Source organism: Vicugna pacos, chromosome 25 (assembly GCF_048564905.1).
Source record: "Vicugna pacos chromosome 25, VicPac4, whole genome shotgun sequence".
Taxonomy (NCBI): domain Eukaryota; kingdom Metazoa; phylum Chordata; class Mammalia; order Artiodactyla; family Camelidae; genus Vicugna; species Vicugna pacos.
Window position 1 is genome coordinate 11,935,704 of NC_133011.1, and position 9,540 is coordinate 11,945,243.

The 9,540-nt window shown below is 38.1% G+C and overlaps 1 protein-coding gene across 1 annotated transcript in view; it reads left to right on the forward strand.

The window, feature by feature from the left end:
- Positions 1-9,540, forward strand: part of BAALC (BAALC binder of MAP3K1 and KLF4) — a 328,207-nt gene that overhangs the window by 82,176 nt on the left and 236,491 nt on the right. The window lies entirely within an intron of this gene.

Consider the following 9,540-nt stretch of genomic DNA (forward strand, 5'->3'; position numbering starts at 1 on the left):
GAAATTTCCTCTGCCTTGTGTTAATAGAGCAGGAGGTATCATTCATTTCGTTCCCAGTGTGTGTGTGTGTTGTAGACATCTCTTGCAGGAGAGTGGGTATCCCCTACCACCTCCCATCCACTCCCACTGCTGGGGGTTTGACCATTTAGGCAGAGTAATGTGAATGCCTTTATACCTGCATGCAGACTTTCCTTTTATTTTACCCATTTGTCTAACTAATATATGTAACCTCAGCTCTTTCTTGCCTGTGGCTTTTGAAGGCCCAGAGAGAGACTCCTAACTTCACTAACCCCTTTAGACTAATCACCAGGCTCTCAAAAGCAAGATGCCATTCTTCTGGAAAATTTTCATGTAACTCTTTTTCTTTTCTTCTTCTTAATAGACTTTATATTTCAGAATGGCTTTAGGTTCATAGCAAAATAGAGGAGGAAGTACAGAAAGTTACCATCTATTCCCTGCCCTCACATACCTGCAGCCTCCTTCACCACCAACATCCCCACCAGAGTAGTACAGTTTGTTGCAACTGATGACCCTACATTGACTTCATTATCACTCAGAGACCATGCTTTACCTTCGGGACCACTCTTGGCAGTGTACGTTCTATGAGTTTTGACAGATGTATAATGGCGTATATTCACCATTACAGTATCATACAGAGTAGTTTCACTGCCCTAAAAACCCTCTGTGCTCTGCCTATTCATCCTTCCCTCCCCACTAATCCCTGGAAACCTCTGATCTTTTATTGTCTCCATAGTTTTGCCTTTTCTGGAATGTCACATAGTTGGAATCATACTATAGTCTGTAGCTTTTTCAGATTGGCTTCTCCTCAGTTAGTAATACGTATTTAGGATTCCTCCATGTCTTTTCATGGCTTGATAGTTCATTTCTTTTTAGTACTGAATACTATTCTGTTGTCTGGATGTATCACAGTTTATTTGTCCATTCACCTACTGTCTCAGCTTCAGCTGCTATAGCGAAACGCCATAAACTTGATGGATTAAACAACAGACGTTTATTTCTCACAGTTCTGGAGGCTGAGAAGTGCAAGATCCAGGTGACAGTGGGCTCAGTTCTTCGTGAGGGCCCTCTTCCTGGCTTGCAAATATCTGCCTTCTGGCTGTATCCTTACATGGTGGAAAAAGAAAGCTCTGCTGTCTCTTCCTTTTCTCATAAGGACACTAATTCCATCACGGGGGCTCTACCTTCATGTCTTCATCTAAGTCTAATTTCCTCTCAAATAACCCACCTCCTAGTAACATCACATTAGCGGTTAGGGCTTCAACATATGAATTTGATGGGAAGAGGGGGACACAAACATTCAGTCCATAACACTATGAAGGACATCTTGGTTGATTCCAAGCTTTGGCTATTACAAATAAGACTGCTATAAACATCGGACTGTAGGCTTTTGCATGTACATAATTTTTCAACTTATTTAAGTAAATAGTAAGGAGTATGCTGAGTCGTAGGGTAGTACGGTAAGAATATGTATAGTTTTGTAATAAACTGCCACGCTGTCTTCTGGAATAGCTGTACCATCTTGCATTCCCACTGGCAACTGAATGAGAGTTCCTGTTGTTCCACATCCTTGTCAGCATTTGGTATTGTCAGTGTTTTAGATTTTGGCCATTCTAATAAATATATGGTAGTATCTCATCACTGTTTTCAGTATTGTGTTTTTATTTATTTATTTTCTCCTTTTCTGTTGTATATATACTACATTGCAAGGTTCCCTTATTTTCCTTCAAAATGTTTTTGTAAAAGTAATAAATGCTGTATAAAAGTTCCCCTTTGCACATCAGCATTTGCCTTAGACTCTCCTTATTCCAGCCAGCCACAAGGGACCCAAAATCAACAGTTTCTTATACCTCCTTGGAAATATCTCTTCTCTCCATCTCTATCCCTCCCACCGTATCCTGGTCTCACCCAAGTCAAGATTAGACCTGGCAATTTGGTTTTGTTTTTAAACAATTAAATTTATTTAGGACAACATTCTGTAACTTTCATGTTTATCTTATGATTACAGTAAGCGCAGAGAATTGTGTTTATAGTCTCTGCTGTCTCTGGTTGTTGAACTGCCCATGTAATTCTCTTATTGTCACTTTTGCTATAATAGATTTATTCATTAAATTAAAATACGGTATTTATTTAATCCAGAGTTTTTACTAAAATGGAAGTCTTTTATTCATGAAATTCCTGTTTAAATCATCTCTTTTTTAAATAAAATACTATCCTTAAGATCATAATCCATTACGCTTGAGCAAAAGTAGTTATTTAAGTAAAAGTATGTTTTAAAATTAAAAATGAAAGTGATCATTCAAAATTGTATTTTAAAAGGGGTCATAATCAACCCAAGTTTTTACTGTGGTTTTAGTTGTTCATAAGTAGGGTTATTTGGAGGCTGAGTCCACCTTGAGTGTGGATTCAACTTTCAGATAAGGCAGTGTGGGAAAGAAATCCAGCCAGGAGAGGAAAGTAAAGAAACCTCCCTGGATGGGAAGAAATTCTGCATCATTAATGGAGAAGGTGAAGGGTCAGGCCAAGCAACACTGGAGAAGAATTTCCTTTTCCCATGAACTGCCCCTTTGGCAGCAAGGGCCTCTAGACTAGATGGGTTTGAAGATTTCTGTGGCAAGAGTGGGCATGTCCATGTACTGCTCGGTGCTCCATTTCCCCTCAAAGAAACAAATAAATAAAAGTTTCAAGTGTTACCAAAGTTACACAAACAAAAGTTAAGCAATTCTACAAGGTTTACTACTAATAAGAACACAGGCTGGTAGCCTCACCTCCCATCATCCGCCCGCCCCCAGAGGAAATCAGCTCAACCCTTTTCGTTGTTTTTACCTGCCTCAAAGTCCATTTCCCTGGTCTCCACTAAACTCTTTTCCTCCCTTCAAAAGAAGTGAATTTTGACTAAGGTTCTGGACGCTTACACAATTTTAGGGACTCTTTTTAAGAGAAAGAAGGTCAGATTTCAAACACAAAATTAAATGGAGCTTTGGAAGGGTCCCCAAGGCTTAAGCATCATTAGCTCCATGGTAACCCTGCCTCTGCCTTGGAGTGAACACACACAAGCTCTATTGTGTTAAATTATCCTGTCTCCCAATCCACATACCATGTCTGGAACACCAAATAACTCAATCTTTTTACGTTCACATTGCTTCCAAAAGCCCACCTCTTCTATAAAAATCTTTCCTATTGAACAGCAAAAGTTGTAGTATTTCTTTAACTCCACTTTCTCTAAAATTTAACTTCATATTTTTCTTCACTTATCACCCCATAACACATCCTTATGCCATTTGCTTTTAAGGCAACTCTAGAAAATGACATATAGTCAGCAGCAGCCCATGGTGCATATTTAGGTATAAAGTTGGCCTTGCATATCAAAGGACATTAATTCAGTGATTATCTAAATCACTAAATTTGAGGCAGAAGCCATTTTCTAGGTGCTAAAAAGCTTTAGGGAAAATGCCATTTCTAATATTTGACTTAATATAGCTGCTTTGCTAGATTAAGGGATAAAATATTAAATACTAAGGATGACCAGGGAGTAGGTAGTGAAGCCACTAAAAACAAATCCATGTAGGGTAAAGTCACAGGCACACAATGTAACTCAAAGAATTAGTAGAGCTGAAGCTGTTTTTCTTTAGCATTGTGCATCTCTCTGCTTGCAAATGACAATAGCAGAGCTCCAAAGAGGCAATCCTATGCATCAAACTGTCATGAAAATATGTGGCTCTCTGCTGCAGTGTCATGTTACTACTGAAATTTTTATTTTCCAGTAATACTAGAGGTAGTAATTAGAAGGTGTATTATTTCTGGCCAGCCGTGATGGACACAATCACAGCAAACGGTCAATCGTTGTGCTACAAATACTGCTGTGATTAGCTTTTAAAGCAGGGCGCGGTCAGGCAATGCACTTCAAGTGAAAGCTTTTAAATAAAGGTTATCCTCAGTGTTGGTGTTGTGTTCGTAGACTCCACTGAATTAAGTCAACCAGCCGTCAAATTCACACAAGCCACTTGGAAGGACTGGAGCCCTGGGGAGAGCTTTCAAGGGCAAGGCCAAGAAAAGTCTGGGAGGGAACCTCAGGAGGGGAGGAGCCCATGCAGCCCAAGTTCCCGTCTTCCCTTGTTCTCTTTTATTGATGCCTCTGCTCAGCCCAGACTCCTCCAGTGGGGGTCCCCCTCCTGCTGTTTGCTACCCAACCCCCTAATGCCTGGGCATCAGGTAAGTGGTCCCAAGCAGGTCTATCTACAAGTCTGCAGGCCCCAGGCAAGAGTACCAAGGAGGGCACCATCCTCTACAGTTACATAGTTAAAAGTCATCAATCAAACTAACAAACTGTCAAATAAAATATGTCCAGTCTTCCTACTTTATCCTAAGATAAAAAAATTTTTAATGTATAAGCTATATTTTAACAAGTATGAGCAAACTATCAGTTTTTAAATAAAATTAAATAAAAATTTAATTATTATTGTGTGTGTGTGCATAGCCTGGTGATGGGCTGGAGATGTTTGGATAAGCAATAAAATAAAAACTCATACAACTTACTCCATGAAATGTCTTATCTGACCTTTGTTTTGGCAAAAGCGCTTAAGGATGTTGTTGTTGTTGTTTTGTTACCTTTTTTTATTGAGTTATAGTCATTTTACAATGTTGTGTCAAATTCCAGTGTAGAGCACAGTTTTTCAGTTATACATGAACTTACATATATTCATTGTCACATTTTTTGTCTCTGTGAGCTACCACAAGATCTTGTATATATTTCCCTGTGCTATACAGTATAATCTTGTTTATCTATTCTGCATACACTTGTCAGTATCTACAAATTCTGAAATCCCAGTCTGCCCCTTCCCACCCGCTGCCCCCTTGGCAACCACAGTTTATATTCTATGAGTCTGTTTCTGTTTTGTATTTATGTTCCTTTTATTTATTTATTTTTTTTAGATTCCACATATGAGCGATCTCATATGGTATTTTTCTTTCTCTTTCTGGCTTACTTCACTTAGAATGACATTCTCCAGGGACATCCATGTTGCTGCAAATGGCACTATGTTGTCATTTTTATGGCTGAATAGTATTCCATTGTATAAATATACCACATCTTCTTTATCCAGTCATATGTTGATGAACATTTAGGCTGTTTCCATGTCTTGGCTATTGTAAATAGTACTGCTATAAACATTGGGGTGCAGGTGTCTTTTTGAAGTAGGGAAAACTATAAACCATTGATGAAGGAAGTTAAAGAAGACTTTAAAAAAAAAATGGAAAGATATCCCATGCTCCTGGATTGGAAGAATCAATATTGTTAAAGTGGTCATATTGCCCAAGGCAATCTATAGATTCAATGCAATTCCTATCAAATTACCCAGGACATACTTCACAGAGCTAGAACAAATCATAATAAAATTTACATGGAACCACAAAAGACTTAGAATTGCCAAAGCATTACTGAAGAAAAAGAAAGAGGCTGGAGGAACAACTCTCCCAGATTTCAGACAATATTATAGAGCTACAGTAATCAAGACAGCATGGTATTGGTACAAAAACAGACATACGGACCAAAGGAACAGAATAGAGAGCCCAGAAATGAACCCACAAACTTTTGGTCAACTCATCTTCGACAAAGGAGGCAAGAATATACAATGGAATAAAGACAGTCTCTTCAGCAAATGGTGTTGGGAAAACTGGACAGCAGCATGTAAATCAATGAAGCTAGAATACTCCCTTACACCATACACAAAAATAAACTCAAAATGAATCAAAGACTTAAACATAAGACAAGATACAATAAACCTCCTAGAGGAAAATATAGGCAAAACATTATCTGATATACATCTCAAAAATGTTCTCCTAGGGCAGTCTACCCAAGCAATAGAAATAAAAGCAAGAATAAACAAATGGGACCTAATGAAACTTACAAGCTTCTGCACAGCAAAAGAAACCATAAGAAAAACAAAAAGACAACTTACGGAATAGGAGAAAATTTTTGCAAACGATGAAACCGACAAAGGCTTGATCTCCAGAATATATAAGCAGCTCATACGACTTAATAAGAAACAAACAACCCAATCCAAAAATGGGCAGAAGACCTAAACAAGCAATTCTCCAAGGAAGAAATACACATGATCAATAGGCACATGAAAAAATGCTCAATATCACTAATTATCAGAGAAATGCAAATCAAAAGTATGATGAGGTATCACCTCACACTAGTTGGAATGGCTATCATTCAAAAGTCCACAAATGACAAATGCTGGAGAGGCTGTGGAGAAAAAGGAACCCTCCTATTCTGCTGGTGGGAATGCAGTTTGGTGCAGCCACTGTGGAAAACAGTATGGAGATTCCTCAAAAGACTAGGAATAGACTTAGCATATGACCCAGTAATCCTGCTCCTGGGCATATATCCAGAAGGATGCTGTTATAATCAAGATTTTCATATAATCCATATTCTATTAACAATAATGTCAAGTTACATAATTCGAGTTGTTGTAGCTCTTGGAATTTTTAAACTTAATTTGAACTTGGGGAAACTTTATTCTGCTACAGCAGTAGCAGCTGGAATTGTCAATCAAATTCTTAAAACAATACTCATTTTAGAAAACGAATTGGGGTTTCTGATCTGGCATGTAAAGAGGATAGAAGCCATCACTCTGACCTAACAAGTAAAAGGCTGAACATAAACTGAAAATCAACAACTCTTCTTAGATCTGTCAGAAAATTGAGGTCACAAAGCAAAATCTGCTCCCCAAGTTAGAGAAACAATCATTCAGACATAGAGAATCACACCTTACTGGAGCAGAAACCCATGAGCAGAAACCACCAGGGGAACCACTGTAGGGTATGAAAACCTGAAGTGTAATAGACAAAATACCAGAGATTTAGTGCAGACGACTCTGAGAGTTAAAAACTCCATGCGGACCAAGTCTTGGGGGCATCCCCACACTTTTGTGGGCTTTATCTCCTGAAGCCCTACCAGATTCTTATGGTGGCTATTGAAGAAAAATCCCCTCGTGATTCTTGAAGGGGGAAAAAAAGGAACAATTTTGAAATATGCCTGAGTATTCTGTTCTTAACAAGGCCTGCCATCTAGAGAAATTATCTTACCAGAGCCTAACCTAGCAGAGCTTAATTGACCTGGGGAAGAGAAATACCTACCCCCAGCCCACTCCAGACACACTATCCCATGTAATGGGGATATAAACTGAGGAGGCTTGAAGTTCACAGCCCAAGGCTACACAGGCTCACTAAGAGACTGAGACCTAATCATACGTCTATAGGACGCTTCCCACCCCACCCCCATCTTAGCACCCCATCAGTAAAGCCTTATTTACTGAAGTTTCTTTTACTTGGTATCATGTCTGGCTTTCAACAAAAAGTTACAAGGCATATTATAAAGCAAAAAACACAATTTGAAGAAACAGAGCAAGCATCAGAACCAAAGTTAGATATCGTAGGAATGCTGGAATTATCAGACCAGAAATTTAAAGTAACTATGATTAATATGCTAAGGGCTCTAAATGAAAAAGTAGATAAACTGCAAGAACAGATGAGTAATGTAAGCAGATAAATGGGAATTCTACGAAAGAATTACAAAGATATGCTAAAGATAAAAAGCAGTGTAACAGAAATGAGGACTGCCTTTGATGGGTTCATTAGTAGACTGGACACAGTTGAGGAAAGAACCTCTGAGCTTAAGGACATGTCAGTGCAAAATTCCACAACTGAAAAGCAAAGAGAGACAAAAATGCAATAGAATTTCCAGGAATTCTGGGACAACTACAAAAGCTTAACATATGTGTAATGGGAATACCAGAGGACAACAAAGAGAGAAAGGAAAAGAAGAAATATTTGAAGAAATAAAGACTGAGACTCTACCCCAAATTAATGTCAGACACCAAACCACAGATACAAGCAGCTCAGAGAACACTAAGTGGGGTAAATGCCAGGAAACCAGACCAAACAGAACAAAAACTATACCTGGGCATGTCAAATGTATACTGCAGAATCTTGAAAGAAGCCGGGTTGGGGAACTTACTGATGGAGGAGTAAAGACAAGAATTATATTCTACTGCTCCTCAGAAATCATGCAAGCAAGAAGAGAGTGGAGTAAAAATATTTTAAGTGTTAAAGAGAAAAATCCCATGACCTAGAATTCTGTATCCTGCAAAATTATCCTTCAAAATTTAAGGAAGAGTAAGATTTTCCCAAACACTGAGGGAATTTGCTACCTTGCAAGAAATGTCAAAATAAGTTCTTCAGAGAAAAGAAAAACTATATAGGTCAGAAACTTGATCTAATAAAGAAAGGAAAAGGAACAAGTAAAGGCAAAACTAAAACTTTTATTTTTCTTATTCTCAATTGATCTAAGACATAACAGTTCATTCAAAACAGTAATAGCAATTGCATATTCGAAGATTATAGCTTATGTAAAAGTGAAATAGATAACAGTAATGATACAAAGGATGGGAGGGAGGAATTAAGAATGCTTTGTTATTATAAGGCACTTGCACAACTCCTGAAGTAGTACAATGTTATTCGAAAGTATACTTGGATTTATTGTAAATATATATATTGCAAACTCTAGGGCAACTACTAAAAAAAAAGTTAAAAAAACAAGTATAATTGATATGCTAGGAAAGGAGAGAAAATAGAATCATACAAAAATGCTCAATTAAAACCACAAAAAGCAAGTGGAAGACAAAAATAACAACAAAGACCAACGGCAATGAATAGAAAACAGTATTAAATGTAGTAGATATTAGTCTAAGTATGTCAATAATCACTTTAAACATCAATGGTACAAATACAGTAGTCAAAAACTTACTTCCCCACAGAAACCTGTCCTTAGATGTTTATAACGGTTTAATTCATGATAGCTATAACTTGAAATCAGTCAAGATGTCCTTCAGTAGGTGAATAGATAAATAAACATGGTACATCCAGACAATGGAATATCATTTATCACTAAAAAGAAATCAGCCATCAAGCCATGAGAAGACACAGAGGAATATTACTAAGTGAGAGGCCCGTCTGAAAAGGCTACATACTTTGGGAAAGACAGTGCATGACATTCTGGAAAAGACGAAACTTGGCGACAGTAAAAAGAGCTGGTATTTGCCAAGCGTTAAGAGGAAGGAGGGCTGAATAGGCAGAACACCTGAGATGTTGTGGGGCGCAGTAGGTACTAAACTAGGTAGACTTCTAAAGTAGCTGAACTTTCTATTACGGTTCTGCATAAAACCAGCAAAACCATAGGACCTGCCAGAGCTGGACTCCCATTGCCACCTGTGTGCCTCAGGTTGGTGATAAGACTCCTTGAATTAATAAAAAGGATTTTATCTTAGGACAGACACCCTGGAAGTTACCCACTTTCCAACTAAGGTCACTTGGGCAATTGACGTTACAGAGCAAACTGGCCCCGTTAGAAAAATTCTTGGCTCCTGAAATTCGAAATGAATTGGGTTCTTTTAAAGGAAGCTTTATCTGGGTATCAGCAAGAGCTTCAAAAAGTCCTTCTAGTTTGAACCCCGCTGG